Source organism: Vulpes vulpes, chromosome 11 (genome assembly GCF_048418805.1).
Source record: "Vulpes vulpes isolate BD-2025 chromosome 11, VulVul3, whole genome shotgun sequence".
Classification (NCBI taxonomy): domain Eukaryota; kingdom Metazoa; phylum Chordata; class Mammalia; order Carnivora; family Canidae; genus Vulpes; species Vulpes vulpes.
Window position 1 is genome coordinate 67,565,179 of NC_132790.1, and position 17,322 is coordinate 67,582,500.

The 17,322-nt window shown below is 36.7% G+C and overlaps 1 protein-coding gene and 1 non-coding gene across 19 annotated transcripts in view; one reads left to right on the plus strand and one right to left on the minus strand.

Annotated features, from left to right (window-relative positions):
* The window catches only part of NEK10 (NIMA related kinase 10), a 227,458-nt gene that overhangs the window by 113,440 nt on the left and 96,696 nt on the right, over positions 1-17,322 (plus strand). The window lies entirely within an intron of this gene.
* On the minus strand, positions 15,253-15,359 carry LOC112925644 (U6 spliceosomal RNA). The gene has a single exon (XR_003236173.1). It is a non-coding gene; the product is annotated as a U6 spliceosomal RNA (small nuclear RNA).

The window sequence follows — 17,322 nt, forward strand, 5'->3', positions numbered from 1 at the left end:
TCAGCTATCTGAACTATATTGTCCTCCAGTCTTTGAACACAAGACGTTTTCCTTTTATTTAGGTCATCTTTTTTCTCAACAATGTTTTATAATTTTCAGTATACAAGTAGTGCACTTCTTTTTTGAATTTATTCTTAAGTTTATTATTCTTTTATGATACTCTTTTAAATGAAATTGTCTTAATTTAGTCTTGGATTGTTCATTGCTAATGTATATAAATAGAATTGATTTTTTTTGTATTGATCTTAGATCATGCAGCCTTAGCTGCAATTGGTTTTGTATATTTTCTAAGATTTTCTACATACAAGATCATGTCATCTGTGAATAGAAATAGTTTTTCTCCTTTTTTTTTCCAGTGCATAAGTCTTTTCTTTTCCTAATTCCTCTGTCTAGAAATTCCAGTACAATTTTGAGTAGAAATTATGACAGCAGACATCCTTGTCATATTCCTGATCTTAGGAGATGTTAGGGAAATATAAACAACAACAACAAAAAATCTCTGCCAATCCAGACAACCTCTCCACAAAAGTCAAAGAGAAATAAAACAGTTTTATTATTGAATAAGCATTAAACCAGAATGAGGTCTGCATCACAGGTAATTCACTAAAGAAAATGTAAAGATGGAATGATACAACTAAGCAGATGCTGCAATGTTTGCATACATGTTTGCATACATGTTTTCAGGATGAATGATAACTAGTCTTCAAGTAAGTGGAATTGACAGAAGCATTTGTCACACATAGTTCATCCTAAATTCACCTGGTAATTGGGGTACCCCCCTATGTTTGCTAATTGCCTTTATCCAAAAGAAAAAATTCTCATATCTTTATGACAGGAGGTAGGTTTGTAACTTGGAGCCAGGTGCCAGCTGAAGTTACATTCTTACCCTCTCATGGGAACTGGGAGGTAGGGGCACTCTCTTCCTTAATGGTCACATTTTTAGGAGATGGCTCCCAGATCCTTAAGAAAAAGACTCCTGGTTGTAAAACTGACCAGAGGCTTATTTAGGTTTTAAAAAGATTTATGTGTATCTTCAAGGGACAGAGAAAAGATTCACAATGACAAGGTTTTGTCCCTTTGTTTTTAGAGAGGCAGAGAGAGAAGAAGTGGGGAGAGGGCAGAGGGAAAAAGAGAGACAGAAAGAGAGAATCTAAAGCAGCTCCCTGCCTAGCATGGAACCTGACAGCGGGCTGGATCTCAAACCCTGACATCATGACCTGAGCCAAAATCGAGTCAGACACTTAACCAACTGAGCCACCTAGAGGCCTACAATGACAAGTTTTCTAAGGCAAATGAACTAGGAAAAAGGATGAGGAGGGCATTGGAAAGTCTCCCTTTTTGTATCAGGAAAAATTTCCTTCTATTCCTAGCTTTTATCATGAAAGAGTTGGATTTTGTCAAATGCTTTTTCTGCATCTATTGAAATGACGTCTTTCATTCTGTCAACGTAGTACATTACATTGATTGATTTTTCATATTTCAAACCAATCTTGAATTTCTGGGATAAATTCCACTTGGTCATGGTGTATAATCCTTTTTATATGTTGTTAGGTTCAGTGTCCTAGTGGGTTTTTTTTTTTAATTTAAATTCAATTAGCCAACATATAATATATCATTAGTTTCCATTAGTTTCAGAGATAAGAGTTCAGTGATTCATCAGTTGCATATAACACCCAGTACTCATCACATCACGTGCCCTTCTTAATGCCCGTCACTCAGTTATGCCACCCACCTACCCACCTCCCTTCTAGCAACCTTCAGTTTGTTTCCTGTGGTTCAGAGTCTCTTACGGTTTGTCTCCCTCTCTGATGACTTCCCATTCAGTTTTCCCTCACTTCTCCTATGATCCTCTGTATTATTTCTTATATTAAACATATGAGTGAAAGCAGAGATAATTTCCTTTCTCTGATTGATTTATTTCACTCAGCATAATAACTTCCAGTTCCATCCACATCGATGTCCTAGTGCTTGTTGAATTTTTAATGTCTATATTCATAAGAGATATTGGTCTATATTTTTCTTATTATGCCTTTGGTTTTGGTATCATGGTAATACCGTCCTCATTGAATGAGGTACAAAGTATTCCTTCCTCTTCTGTTTCTTAGTACGGTTTTTGAGAGATTGCTGTTCCTTCTTTTACACGTTGGTGGAATTCAGTGAAGTCATCTGATTCCTGGATTTTCCTTTGTGGGAAGTTTTTAAAAATATTAATTCAACTTTTTTATCACTCCATTCAAATTTTCTTTTTCTCCTTTAGTCAATTTCTGTGTTTTTCTGTGTTTCTAGTAATTTTTCCATTCCCTCTAGGTCATCTAATTCGGTACCATTGTTCACAGTATAGTTTTGTTTTTCCTTTTACTTCTTTAAGGTCAACAGAAGTGTTTCCTCTTTCATTCCTAATCTTAGTTTTTTGAGTCTTCTCTTTCACTTTTTTCTTAGTTTAACTAAAAGTTGTCAATTTTGTTGATTTTTAAAAAATGAACTTTTGTTTTATTGCTTCTATTGTTTTTTTGATTCTTTATTTCTGTATTAATCTTTATTACTATCTTCCTTCTGCTTGCTTGGAATTTAGTTTGTTCTTCTGTTTCTAGTTACTTAGGGTAGTAAGTTAGAAAATATTTTTAAGATCTTTCTTCTTTTATTACATAGACATTTATAGCTGTAAATTCCCCAATAAGCACTGATATAGTGATCTCCCATATGTTTTGGTATGTTGTATTTTCATTTTCATTCATCTCAAGGCATTTTCCAGCTATCCTTCTAATTTCTTTAATCAATTGTTTATTTAGAGTGTGTTGTTTAATTTTTACAGATTAATTCATACAGATTTATGAATTCCATAAATTTCCTTCTATCAATGCTGCCTAGTTCATGCCAGTGTCGTTGGTGAACGTACTTTGTAGAACTTCAATCCTTTTAAGTATATTGATTTTATTAGTTTTTATGTGTATCATTCTCATTGTCTTTATTTTCTAAATCATTTTTAAAATTTGATCTCTTTCACTTATAAGTAACTTGTATATATATATGGGTGTTTTTGTATTTCAGTGTTTTGGGGCTTTTTCTTTGGTTGAATCTTATTCTTTTTATTTGATTTTATTATGTCACAGAATAAACCTTCTATAATTACAGTTTTTCAGAATAAGTTAAGAGATTCTTTAAACTCTGATGATTCAGATAATCATTTACCCCCAAACGGGTGGATTGATACTAAAGTAGTTATTTGCTCAAATTCTACAAATTGGTCAGGGTTTTTTGAGGATAGCTTGTATCTGCTCCATGCAGCATCAACTGGGCAGCTCAACTAGGGTGGGAAAAGTCTCTTCCAATGGTGGTTGATATTGGCCATTTGCTGGGAGCTCACCTGGGGCTATTGGCTTTGTCCTTGATTTACTTCCATGTTTTTTCTTTATATGGATAAATCAGGCTTAATTTCCTACATTATGGTGGCTGAGAGCTGAGAGAGAGTATCTCAGGAATTAGAGTTACAAAAAATAGAGCCTCCATGTACAAGCCTTACCAAACACCTGTTAGCATAACACTTGCTAATTGGCTAAAGCCAGTCACATGGGCCAAGCCCAGAAATAATATATGAAAGGAGTATACAAGGGCATGCTTACTAGTAAAAGTGCTTCACTGGCAAGTCACCAAAGGAATAGTCTGCTACACATGAAATGTAGTAAAGCTTATGCAAGTTTTGTAGATTCTTTGAAGAGACTGTATTTTATTTTTGGTCACAGAACTCAATATATGTTTATCTGACTATATTTATTGACAAATTATTCAGATCTTCCAAATCCTTATTTATGTCAATGATAAGTTGGTGTGTAAAAATCTCCATCTACTATTGTGTGTTTTGTTTTTTAATTTAGTGGTTATCTTAGTCAATTCAGGCTTATAACAGAATGTAATGGACTGGGTGGTTTATAAACAACAGAAATTTATTTCTCACAGTTGCATAGGCTGTGAGATCCAAGATCAAGGCACTGGCAGGTTTGGTGTCTAGTGAGGCTTGCTTCTTAGTACACAAAAGGCTCTCTTCTCCCTGTGTCTAACATATGTTGAAGGGACAAGAGAGCTTTCTGGGATTTCTCTTAAAAGGGCACTAGTCTCATTCAATCCCATTTAAGAGGGCTTTGCCTACATGACGTAACTACCTTGCAAAGGCCCCACTTTTTATATCATCCCATTGGGGGTTAGGATCTCAGAGTAGTGAATTTGGGGGGGCACATATCATTTCAGACCACAATAGTGGTCTTTATAATAGCTCATATTTTGTTAATTTTTATGCAATTTAGTGCAAATATGTTATGGTTCATGAATCTTTATATTTATTTATTTATTTATTTATTTATTTATTTAAAGATCTTATTTATTCATTTATGAGAGACACACAGAGAGAGAGAGAGGCAGAGACGCAGGCAGAGGGAGAAGCAGGCCCCATGCAGGGAGCCCGACGCAGGACTCGATCCCAGGGCCCCAGGATCACGCCCTGGGCTGAAGGCAGCGCTAAACCGCTGAGCCACCCGGGCTGCCCATGAATCTTTATTTTTAATTGTACCCTTTATCAGTGACAAGTGGCTATCATTGTACTAAATACTTTTTTGTTTGCTTATCCTAAGTGTTTCCTTTGTGTTATGAATTATTGTTATATCATTTTTGGTTTGGTCCTCAGTCACTTTTATTATTTTTTGTTGGTATATTGAATTTGTGATGACTCTGTCTAGAATTCTTCATCTTTTCATTAACTATCAAGAGCCCTCCTTTTGAGTGTGATCTGTTTCTTTTCTTAGACAATGACCACTAACAAAGCTTGTTAGTTTATACTTAATATAAATTTGAGAAAGGAGAGGAAACAGATTGAGTAATCAACTTAAAAGCAGTGCAGCCGCGGTGGCGCAGTGGTGTAGTGCCGTCTGCAGCCCAGGGCATAATCCTGGAGACTCTGGATCGAGTCCCACGTCAGGCTCCCTGCATGGAGCCTGCTTCTCCCTCTGCCTGTGTCTCTGCCTCTCTCTCTCTCTCTCTCTCTCTCTCTGTCTCTATGAATAAATAAATAAAATCTTAAAAAAAATCAACTTAAAAGCATTGAATCTTTCAGTGTTGATACAATAAATTAAGGTGACAATCTCTAAATGTGGTAACAAAGCAAAATGCAATCCTTATTTTACTTTTTCTGTTTCTCATTCTCCCTTTCCTCTATTTAAACTGCCAACATTTGAGGAAAAGGGAGAAGTAGAAATTATTTGAGTGAATATGGTATCCCTGTACCTTTTATTTAAAAAATGTTCATTTGGTAATCTTTCTAACATATTTGACAGGTCATTTTCCTGTTGTATTGGTAAGGAAACAAAGCACAAAGAGGATAGCTAATTTTCCACAGTCCCACAGTGTCAAGGTATCATTCCATTTAGCCACACCAGGGTCATAGCTAAATTGATTTATTTTTCTCCATAAAGAGTTGGCATCCCATGGACTACACAGATAACAGTTAATTCCCAAATGGAACACAATGAATTTGGTACTGAATAAAGTCTTTATTTCTTTCTGTTTTGAAAATCTGTAGTTATTGTGTTTAGAAGAGAGAAGAGGAGATTATTTTTATAAATATTCAGATTGTTAGAATTAATTTCAGTGGTGTTGGGAGTTGGGAATATGGAAATTTTTAAGGTTGATGCTTCTAGAGAAAGTAAAAGCTTCCTGCCTTGCATTTCAGTGACTTGAATAAGAAAAAAGTTTAGGTAAACTATTTAGCTCCTTGCTTATTAGGAGGAGGGAAATTAGCAATTTAGTGAGGGTAAAATGGTTGTAAAAATGGACACTCATTCTTCAAATTTTACACAGAAATGTAGAAGTCATACAGTGGACAATTGCTTTTATTAAACCATAATTTTAGGTTACTAGAGACAACAACTTAATATGGCAGAGCAGAATGTCAGCAAAACCGTGTATGAAAGAAGACAGTTTTTCTCATCATGTCAGAGTTATAGTCAGCAAAGAGCAGTTGTCATAAAATGTGACTAATTCTTCCTCCCTGGGATGCCTGGGTGGCTCAGTGGTTGAGTGTCTGCCTTTGGCTCGGGGCGTGATCCTGGGATCCCAGGGGCCCTGCTTCTCCCTTTCCCTGTGTCTCTGCCTCTTTCTTGGTGTCTCTTATGAATAAAAAAGTCTTAAAAAATAATAATAATTCTTCCTCCCTTATTCTTTAGAGTTTCATCCTTCTTTATTCATCTACTTTGTTTTCATTTCACACTCTAATTTTAGGAGCTCTAGTATGAAGATGCTTCCCATGTGGCCTTGAACTCAGTATATTCGGCTATTGTTCTATAACTCATTGTCAACCAGTTTATCAATACTATCGCCATTGGTTCCCTATGTTTTAATCTTTTCTCTCTCATTTCTCCTTATCAATTTTCTGGGAACATCTACAGTGTTTTAACACAAAGGAAGAGACCACTAATTGTGAGATGTAGACATTGGCATCAGGGAAGACCTGTGGGTGAAGAAGGCTTTTCTGTACTCCCCAAATCACTATGAATCTGTTGTTATAGATAGCTTTCTTTGTTGGGGTTTAGCAAATGATTTACTTACAAGAGGAGCGAGACAGAATGAAATCAATCATGAGAAAGCTACCAAGGCCATGGCAAAGGTTTTTCATATATTCAGAGTTATGGAATTTATGTTTAAGAGATGAAAGAGGAATGCTTTACTTTCTTCTGCAGTCTCATAAGATTACAGATTTAAGATTTGTTTGCCCAGCATTTTATGAGGAAATAACAATGAGGATTCAGTCTAAGACATCTATAGTTAAAAAGGATGAATTCTTAAAAGTGACTTTGAAATATGTGCTAGTTGTCTTTTAGAATAAAAAAAATCCTTTGTTTTGTTTAAATAAATAAAAAAGAGGTTTTAGTAGTGTAGAAAAAGTAATACATCATCAAAAATTACTTGCTTACAGGTTTGTTTTTGAGTAGCAAGTGCTCTAATTTTGAACATAGTGTTGATTCTATCCTCAATGCTTAGGTCATACTGAAAAAGAAATTTAATCTTCCTTATAAAACTGTATATATGTATCATTAAGATGTTTTGAAAGCAAAAAAAAAAAAAAAAAAAAAGATGTTTTGAAAGCCTAATTGACAGACAGCATTTCAAAATAGGAATAGATCTTACAAATCTCTCTCATAGAATAAGAAATGAGAAAATTGAGAGCCTCCAAAGGTCAAATAGTTGCTTGATGCCACAGAACAGTTAAATGCTAACTCGTAAAATACACTTTTACTTTTAAATAACATCTGTTTTCTTCATAGGACTTAACTTATATTTATTTACTTATATATACATTGTCTCTCTTAGCATAAAGTAAATGCTGTGAGGCCAGGGATTTTTTTGGTGTGTTTCATTCAGTTATGTTCCAACATCTACAGCAGTACCTGGCTATAGTACGTGTTCAATACATATTTATTGAGTGATAAAAGTGTGATTAGGGAAGAGTATGAGCTGTAGAGCTTTTTCAATTTGGTGTCAGCCATCTATGTTTGCTGGTTTGGTAAGAGAAGTTTTCATGCAATAGGTAGAACTTGATCTGTATGTTAAAGGCTGGTATTGCTTGGTGGTAAGGAGAGTGAACATGCTAGATAATAAGTGTTGCCATGAACTAGGAGGAAAGAGGGTGGGGGGTTGGAATAGGTGCAACAAGATGAAATAGGCCACCATTAGTGTTTTAAGATCACACATGCTTTTCTTAAATTGGACCTGGTGGAAAAGACAGCCTGACAGTATGGTCAGCACTACCCACTTTTTTCACTGAAAGTGGTAAAAGTCCTTGACCTATTTGAATTTGACTTGAATAGGATAAAGGTAAAATACTCATTTGGTTGTCTAGTCAGACATCTGTCTTCAAATTTAGAAATATGACAATCCCATCTTCACTACCATGGCTGCTATGATGTTTATTTTTTTTCCTAACCTGCTTATTATCACAATACTCATGAAAGGTGCCAGATTTCCCTATATAGTAAATGATGATGATAGCACTTTGCATTCTTGGGCACATAGAATTTTTTCAGGATACTTGCACATAATTATCTCATGAACAGATTCTACGCTGCAGCAAATTGCAGGATCTTATAAAATGATCTGAAATCAGTTGTGCTACCTGGGCAATGTCCACTGATCCTAGAGGGGGGAGGAAAATTGGGTCTAACGTGACTTTTTATTTTCCAGTTAAAACAACACATCATTTAAAGGCAGATGGACAACCACACTGTATTCATAGGTCCTATTTTGCATAAAACAGCATCAGTCTATTTATTCATGAGTTTTAAATATATTGAATATAAATACTTCCTTGGTTTAAAAAGTATTGAATTAATCAGTGAAATGACAAGTCGGTTTTAGTCTTAAGAGTCATCTACCATTTGTTCTTATAAAGTCTATTGATAACTCTACCAATGAGTGTCTTGCCCACTCTAGTTTATAAAATGTTGTTCAGAGGTCTGAATCATATATCTCCCTGAACCCAATCCCCAGGAGGCAGGTGACCGAATGGGAAAGTTTGGCATCTAGAAAGCAGTCATGGCCTACATGAACCTTGAAACTAATGAGACTATCATGATGAATCATAGTCCAGTGTATTTATTTTTTAACTAAATCCCTTACAAATAAGATATGTTCATTGAGCCTGGATTTAACATTTTATATATTAATATGTGTTTCCCACTTTAAGGTGCTGCTTATATTTAAAAGAACTTTCTAGTCATCAATCTCATTGGTGTTAAGACACATTAATACATGTCTTCATGCAACATGAGAGAAATGTGATCCTTTTGAGAAATGTCCCAAATGCCCCATATAAATACACTGCTTTTATTATTTTTATAAAGTAAGTGAAGAAAGCCATACTTAATATGTAAATAGCTTTTTGTATGCCTTTCTATAAGAAGGATGACTTGAATGCTAACAATGTAGAGTACACAAATAACATTGCTACTAGGGTTACCGGATAAAATACAGGGTGCCAAATAAAATTTGAATTTCAGATAAACAACAAGGAGTTTTTCAGTTTGTGCCCTACATACTGTAGTTTTTAGTATAAATATGTCCCAACTGCTGCATTATTTTAGCAATTCAAATTTAACTGAGCATCGTGGATTTTTATTGGCTAAAGCTGCCAATCCTAGTTGTAACTTCGGGGGCAGCAGGCCCTAAAATTTGTGATTAAGGTGCTGCCAGTTTTCTTCAGCCAGAGTATATTCCATGGTTCTCGAATGTATCATCCAGTTCTCTTTTCTATCTATAAGAAGTTTGCATTTAGAGCAGTATTGGAACTGTTGAAATATCAAATCTGTTTAACTGTTTACTAAATGGGAGCAGACTTCTATGAGCTGAGAACATTTCTATGGTACCAGAGTTCAGAACCTCTAAGGATAAGACTTTAAGAGTCTGTTAACATGCAGAATGAGGGGCATCTGGGTGGCTCAGTGGTTGAGCATCTGCCATTGTCTCAGGTTGTGATCTCGGGGTCCTGGGATCAAGTCCTGCATCGGGCTTCCCCCAGGGAGCCTACTTCTCCCTCTGCCTGTGTTTCTGCCTCTCTCATGAATGAATGAATGAATGAATGAATGAATGAATAAATAAAACCTAAAAAAAAAACCCATACATAATGATATTACCCATTAACTATCCTCAACTTTGGATCTCCTAGGCATGAATTAATATATTCCAAATTGATCTAGTTTCTTCTCCCACACCTGCTCCCCCTGTATCTATGTTCATGATGCCGATACCCACCCCATCATCCAAGCCAGACTGGAAATGAGGGATCTTCCCTTCCCTTATTCTCTTTCTCACATCCAGTCAGTCCTGTGGAATTCCTTTTCTCCCTGTTTCCATGGCCATCCCATTAGTGGTGGCTCCCCTGTCTCTGTCTCTTTTCCAGCACACTTCCTTCACCTTTCTGTAGTGGAGAACACCCTGGCCTGATGGGAATGCCCTTGCACTTCTGTGGCTCTAGAGGGACTAGAGCATATTCTATCTATGCCTGTAGGTACTTAGTAAGTAGGGTCTCATAGAAAAAATCAGAACATGGAAGGATTTTGCAAATGTGTTCATCATTCTGCCTAGAGTGCTTTTTGTTAAGCTCTGCTCATTTCACTAAATAGCTGAGTATCACATTGCTCACTCTCCAGAAAATGCTCCTAGCCACTTGTATCTTCTGGGTTCTCCCAACTTCTGTCATCTCCATTAATTTTCATCGACTCCCCTCCCACCGTAGTGATTATTTTTTGAGCTATTTCTCCAAAACATTTTACCCACCTCCAGGAATCATAAACATGTGCCAACATGCACGAGTGTGCATGCATGCAATTTATCCATCCTATTACTGCTAAACGTTCTATATTGAAACATTCTAAAATAGAGCATAATTTGCTTTTTCAGTCTCAACAAACTGTAATTATTGGCCTCTACATTTAATTATGTCACTTCAGGTCACGTTTTTATCCTCATGAATTCATAGGGGCTTTTGCCTCCTTGAGTGAGAAAATAGTAGATCTTTTGTTCCCAGATAGTTTATATTCTTTTAAGATTTATATTTTTGTTTCTTTTTACTTAGCAGTGATAAATTAGTTTTCTTTCTCCTTTTTCTTTAAGGCAATCTAGGGAGATGAAAGTTTGATAGCCAGAATCTGAGAACTAAATGTACTTTTTTAATAGACTCAGCATTAATACATTGTGGTGGGATGCAAAAAAAGTCCCTTTTTATCCTTATCCAGTGAAGCAAATATTATTGGGCGAGTTATTTCAATAAAAGAAACTTATCTCTAAAAATTTAGCCTTAACTGTGTCCTAAATTCCTCAAGATTCTTTTATTAGTAATTTCTAACATTTGTTAGGCAAAATTGTCTTTTATGATCTCCCAAAACCATTTCTGAGATGCGACATCATTATATTGCCAATGAGATACTTTCTCAATAATAGCTTTTCAATTTCTCTAAAAAGTCTAATTTCTGCTCCAATTTCACATGCCCTTCAACAAATGAATCTGCCTCAGCTCTAGTATTTCTTTCTGCTCATTAGTGCTGTATATAAGCTTGTTCTTATGAACTCACAACTGTCACATATTATAAGTTTATCTTTTGTGGCAGGTATTAGCATTTGGAAGGTTATCTGTGGGTCACTGGTGTGATAATGGTGAACACATCAGAAATTGGGGATAAATCTGAAGTGGTAGATGCTGTGGAAACATTGGATCTTGAGATCAGAAAGGTTCAGTGGGATGTAGAATAGCCAGCCCTGAGTCTCTCAGATCAAGAAAAAGTTCCCATGTGCACGTGCGCGCACACACACACACACACACACACATCTTTAAAAACCAAAGGATTTTTTAAAATGTTTTATTTATTTATGAGACAGAGAGAGAGAGAGAGAGAGAGGCAGAGGCAGAGGGAGACGCAGGCTCCATGGCTCCATGCAGGGAGCCCGACATGGGACTCGATCCCAGGTCTCCAGGATCACGCCCTGGGCTGAAGGTGACACTAAACCAATGAGCCACTGGGCTGCCCAAAAACCAAAGGATTTTTGAAGTGCAATTGGAAGAAGAGGTGGAAGTAGAAAAATAAAGACATGTTTTCCTCAGAAGATAATATTGGTGCAAAAATAGTCACAGGTCCCATCAGAAATTTGGAAGAAAACAGGCTACAGAGTTTAAGAGGACTCCCTGGAACTGACTATCTCCCTGGTGCAGAAACTCTGACCTTTGTCTTGGCCCTTTTGCTATGCCTTGGCCCCTTTGCTATACCTCAGAAATAGCCCTTGAAATTCAAGAGAGACATGAGGATGGTTCAGTTGATTAAGTGGTCAACTCTTGATTTCAACTCAGGTCATGATTTCAGGGTTGTGAGATTAGGCCCAGATGGGGTGGAGCCTGATTTAGATTGTCTTCTCTCCCAAGAGGGAACCCTTTTACACTGCTGTCAGGAATGCAAGTTGGTACAGCCACTTTGGAAAACAGTATGGAGGTTCCTCAAAAAGTTGAAAATAGAGCTATCCTACAACCCAGTAATTGTACTATTTGGGATTTACCCCAAAGATACAAATGTAGTGATCCAAAGGGACACCTGCACCCTAATGTTTATAGCAGCCATGTCCACAATATCCAAACTGTGGAAAGAGCCCAGATGACCATCACCAGATGAATGGATAAAGAAGACATATACAATGGAATACTACTCACCCATCAAAAAATGAAATCTTGCCATTTGCAACAATGTGCATAGACCTAGAGGGTATTATGCTAAGCAAAATAAGTCAATCAGAGAAAGACAATTATATGATCTCACTCATGTGGAATTTAAGAAACAAAATCAAAGGGGAAAGGAGGGAAAAATAAATCAGAAATGGAGACAAACCATAAGAGACTCTTAAAACTGAGGGTTGCTAGAGGGGAAGAGGGTAGAAGTATGGAGTAACTGGGTGGTGGACATTAAGGAGGGCATGTGATGTAATGAGCATTAGATATTATATAAGATTGTTGAATCACTGAACTCTACCTCTGAAACTAATATACTATATGTTAATTAATTGAATTTAAATAATAAAAAAAGATTCTCTCCCTCTGTCCCCCCCACCCCCCAAAGAACTTCAAGAAAGTGTGACCGTTTTTGACATTAGATGGATTCTCTGCTCTGATTGGTAAAATAGACAAATCGTTCAGTCCAGCACATTACCCTAAGAATCACTGGTTTGTGACAGAGCCATCGCACCATGAGGTACCTTATGTGTGTGCCTGAGGGGCATGTGGATGGTGATTACATCTGGGAGTTGTCCACATACAGTTTTAAAGGAAGCCTTGGGTATGAAAATAATTGTCCAAGGAGAGAGTGAAGAGTGAGAAGAAAAACATCACTTAACATGTGGATGAAGGAAAAAAGCACCATTATATAGGAAATGAGAGGATGGAAGGGACTACCCTTTCTAATATTTCAACTGCCTCCCCCCATCCATTCCTGACTTCCTTTATTCTAACTGAAGTTTTCTATTTCCTATGGCATTTATCACTTATTAAAATACTATGTAATTTACTTTTTAATAGTTGTGTTGTGCTGTGGTTTATATCTTCCCTGAACCCTGTTTATTGCTGGAAGATAAGCTCCACAAGGGAAAGGGCCTTTGTTGATATATTCTAAGCAAGTAGAACAGTGCCTGGTACTTTGGAGGTACTTTGTAACTATTGAATAAATGAAAGAAATAATGTCTCAACAGTAAGTTTCAGTAAACAGTGTCAAAAATTGCGGGGAAGTCACCTAAAATAAGTGAGGCAATTAGTAATCCACTGATGCTCTAAGGTGGAGCCCTGCCAATGGCAAGATAGGAATAGATGCTGGACTAGAGTTGGGTTGAATGATGGATGGTGGGTGAGGAAGTGGAGAGGGCCAACAGGAATTATTCTTTGAAAAGACTTTGCTTGTGAATGAAGAAAAAGATGGTATCTAAAGAAGGACTTGGGATCAAGGAAGGATTTTACATGATTTGTTGTTGTTTTTAAAGGATGAGACTCACAGGGCAATGGCAGAACATGAACTGTTCCCTGGAAGTGGTGATGGGATCAGCTTTCTGTTAGGGGAAGGTCACTTTAGTGGTTGTGGAGAATGTGGCCTAGAGCAGGAGAAACTAGGGTTAAGGATCCAGTCAGCCCACTGCTTTCAGAGAGTATGGGAGTGTTGTTATCCCTGACCATGCCCTGGGTCTCTTCAGTAGCTGTCATGGACCACCATTCCTTCCCCTCTGCCATGCTCTTCTACTTCAATCCCCTGGAATGCCTTCTGAGATTAGCAGTCTCCTCTTAGTCTCTTCTCTGAAACGTTACCTCCTGGCTTTTGGTGAAGACTGCTTGTTCTCTGAAGGTCCCGTGATGGTGTTTGGAGGTGGGCCTTTGTGAAGTAATTAGGTTTAAATGAGATCAGGAAGATGGGGCGCTCATGATGGGATTGATGCTCTTATAAGATCAGTCACCTTCCAGTGCAATCCTCCCTCTACCTCATAGTCATGTGAGGCAGCAGGAAGGTGGCCAACTACAGGCCAGGAAGAGGGCCCTGATGAGGGACAAAATTGGCTAGGACCTTGATCTTAGATTTCTCAGCTTTCTGAATTGTGAAAAATAAATTCCTGTTTATTCTTACTTACAAATTCTATCTGTGTTCTTTTGTTATGGCACCTGAAGCTGACTAATACACTATTTTATTTATCTTGCCACTCAAATTGTTCCACATTTTGTCATTGGGAGCTCTTTAGGTTGTCTTCTGTGTCCCTTTGACATAACCTCATCATTTTTTTTCCTTTTGAACACTTAACTTTCTGGTACTACGTGGCACTACAAGATGCTCCATTTAGATATATCCTGCCTCCAGTCCTAGAATCAGGCATTTCTCCAAGGAGTCCTGATTCCTTTTGTTGCAGAATAGCATTAAAAACCAAGATCTGGGGGCACCTGGGTGGCTCAACTGGCTAAGCATATAACTCTTGATTTTGGCTCAAGTCATGATCTCAGAGTCATGAGAACAAGCCATGTGTTGCCTGGCTCTGCACTGGCATGGAGCCTGCTTAAGATTCTCTCTCTCTCCCTCCCTCTGCCTTTCCCTCCCGACACCTATGTGCTCTTTCTCTCTCAAGAAAGAAAAGAAAAGAAAAGAAAAGAAAAGAAAAGAAAAGGAAAGAAAAGAAAAAAAAGAAAGAAAGAAGAAAGAAAGAAAGAAAGAAAGAAAGAAAGAAAGAAAGAAAGAAAGAAGAAAAAGAAGGGAGGGAGGGAGGAAGGGAAGGAAGGGAAGGGAAAAATAGAAAGAAAGAAGGAATGAACTAACCAACCAAGATCTGGTGTTAAGAGTGCTCATTGCTAATGGGATGTTATTTCTAGGCCTTTCAGCTAGATATATGCGTATACTAACCTGTGTACCTACATGTATCTATAACGATTTCTATATGCAACCATAGGTATCAATAATAAGCTAAACATGAGTGTTGTCTAGACCCAACTCCATTTCAATACCCTGTGATACAGTACACCTAACCTACTTCTTTCCTTGCTTATCTATAGAATCCCTCTCCAACAGTGAGAAGTCTGGTTTTTGCCATCTGCTAATTCCAGGATACATAAATAGCAGTATCAGAATTGTTACTCTTTACCCCATAGGAAACAACTTTATTGACTAGAGGATAATCCTAATGTATAGTACCTTTTGCCTGCCATCTTACTGTTTCCAAAATATGGAACGCTTCACAAATTCACATGTCATCCTTGTGTACATGTCAGGCTAATCTTCACTGTATCATTCTAATTTTAGTACATGTGCTGACAAAGTGAGTCCAATAATCAAACTTTTAACAAACGTGATATAACTACTGCAGGAAAGAAGAATATACTTACCGTCCACACAAAACCTTTTAACACCTGTTATCTAATTTCATTTACTTTGGTTTGTTTGTTTATTTATTTATTTATTTATTTATTTATTTATTTATTTTTAAAAGATTTCTTATCTATTTATTCATGAGAGACAGAGAGAGAGGCAGAGACACAGACAGAGGGAGAAGCAGGCTCCATACAGGGAGCCCGACGTGGGACTCGATCCCGGGTCTCCAGGATCATGCCCTGGGCTGAAGGCGGTGCTAAACTGCTGAGCCACCAGGGCTGCCCTACTTTGGTCTGTTTAAAGGAATAAAGTCCCCCCTCCAAACTTATATAAATCATCATATTATTGAAATACTTAAGAGTTATCAAAATATTCATATTTTAAAATGTTTTGAAAGACATTGAGGTCCACTGTTTTTCTTGTTTACCTCACTTAGTAAATAAGAATCCTTGGAAATTAGAAACTTAATTGTTTATATATCAGGGAAGGGCTAGTGGCACAATTTTAAAATCTAAACAAAAACTTTTATCTTTTTTAAATTAGATTAAGCATCCTTCCAACCTCATCTTTCTTCTACCTTATTTTCACTATTTGAGAATTTGTGACTTTTTAAAACAGAGGTCATGGTTAGCATCCAGCCGCATCCCAAAAGCTGCCGATTATGAGTTATGTTTATGTATTTATTAAAATATTTATAATAAAATACACATTGTTCCTTGCCATCCACCTAACTCTTTACTACCCCTGGCTTTGCTTAAAATTTTTTCCAGCTATGTTGAGGTACTAATAACAATTAAAAATTGTATATATTTAAGGTGTACAATGTGATGTTTCAGGGTACTTACATATTGTGAAATAATTACCACAATCAAGCTAATTAACATATCCATCATATAATTACCTCTTACTGTTTGTGATGAGAATGCTTGTGATCTACTTTAAGCAAATTTCAAGTATATAATACATTAATATTAACTATAGTCAGCATGTTATATATTATTAGCAATAATAAAAATACTTTTTTATTGATGTATAATTGACAATGGCTGTAATTTTTTCACACTTAATTATAGATATTTAAATCTTTGCCAGAAGAGACCCTATTGTTGTTTAATATCACTTAAGTTTTGTTTTATCACTAAAAGATTTTAGATGACTGGATCACATAGGGATAGCCATTTTTAAAATACAGAATAATGTTTTTGTTTGGAAAAAAAATTCATTTTAAATTGTATGTGTATGCATTTAACTCCTGTCATTGCTAGCTATAAATCTCTGTATTTTTCTAAATGTGGTTGGGCTCACCTTAAGTGGAGAAATTGGAAAGGACAACAAATTATTTTGCAATGGTTTTCTAAATAATAACCACCAAAAAAACTTATATAATATTTGTAAATTGTGATTGAATCAGTGACTTTAGCCATATTTCCCTTTTGAAGGTGAAAAAAGCATGAGTAGGATTTCTCATAGAATATGCATTAGTTTTCTCAGTTTTCTAAGGCTGCCATAACCAAAATACCTCAGTTTTGGGTGGCTTAAATTTATTTTCTCACAGTTCTGAAGTCTGGAAGTCCAAGATCAAAGTGTTGGCCAACTTTAGTTTCCTTTGAGGCCTGTCTCCTTTGGCTTAGAGATGCCAGAATTCATTCCACCCTTTTGTTGCTGCTTCACAGAGTTGTTCTTCTGTCCATGCATGCTCGTGGTGTCTCTTCCTCTTCTTATAAGGGCACCAGTCCTATTGGGTTAGGGTCTATCCTAGGGGCATCATCTTATCTTAGTCATCTCATTCAGAACTTACTTTAAAATATGGTGACATTCTGAAGTAGTGGGATTGGGACTTCATATGAATTATGGGCAGAACATTTTGTTGTGGCTTCTAGAAATCACAAGTGTCCTGTGCTCTGTTTGTAATTGCTTT